Below are 1,171 nucleotides of genomic sequence, written 5' to 3'. Positions count from 1 at the left end.
AATCTCGTTACCAGCAAGTCTCTTTACTCGTTCCGTAATACATCATCTCGCAACTAACTCATTAGTTACAATGCTTGCAAGGCTTATAGTTATGTGCATTATCGAGTGGGCCCAGAGATACCTCTCCGACAATCGGAGTGACAAATCCTAATCTCGAAATACGCCAACCCAACAAGTACCTTCGGAGACACCTGTAGAGCACCTTTATAATCACCCAGTTACGTTGTGACGTTTGGTAGCACACAAAGTGTTCCTCCGGTAAACGGGAGTTGCATAATCTCATAGTCATAGGAACATGTATAAGTCATGAAGAAAGCAATAGCAACGTACTAAACGAGCAAGTGCTAAGCTAACGGAATGGGTCAAGTCAATCACATCATTCTCCTAAAGATGTGATCCCGTTAATCAAATGACAACTCATGTCTATGGCTAGGAAACATAACCATCTTTTATTAACGAGCTAGTCAAGTAGAGGCATACTAGTGACACTCTGTTTGTCTATGTATTCACACATGTATCATGTTTCCGGTTAATACAATTCTAGCATGAATAATAAACATTTATCATGATATAAGGAAATAAATAATAACTTTCTTAGTGCCTCTAGGGCATATTTCCTTCGGTCTCCCACTTGCACTAGAGTCAATAATCTAGATTACATAGTAATGATTCTAACACCCATGGAGCCTTGGTGCTGATCATGCTTTGCTCGTGGAAGAGGCTTAGTCAACGGGTCTGCAACATTCAGATCCGTATGTATCTTGCAAATCTCTATGTCTCCCACCTCGACTTGGTCCTGGATGGAATTGAGGCGTCTTTTGATGTGCTTGGTCCTCTTGTGAAATATGGATTCCTTTGCCAAGGCAATTGCACCAGTATTGTCACAGAAGATTTTCATTGGACCCGATGCACTAGTTATGACACCTAGATCGGATATGAACTCCTTCATCTAGACTCCTTCATTTGCTGCTTCCGAAGCATGTATGTACTTCGCTTCACACGTAGATCCCGCCACGACACTTTGTTTAGAACTGCACCAACTGACAGCTCCACTGTTCAATATAAACACGTATCCGGTTTGCGATTTAGAATCGTCCGGATCAGTGTCTAAACTTGCATCAACGTAACCATTTACGATGAGCTCTTTGTCACCTCCATAAACGAGAAACAT

The sequence above is a fragment of the Aegilops tauschii genome, chromosome 5 (genome assembly GCF_002575655.3).
Source record: "Aegilops tauschii subsp. strangulata cultivar AL8/78 chromosome 5, Aet v6.0, whole genome shotgun sequence".
Classification (NCBI taxonomy): domain Eukaryota; kingdom Viridiplantae; phylum Streptophyta; class Magnoliopsida; order Poales; family Poaceae; genus Aegilops; species Aegilops tauschii.
The sequence above is the reverse complement of the archived record's forward strand: the minus strand, read 5'-3'. Positions refer to the sequence as shown.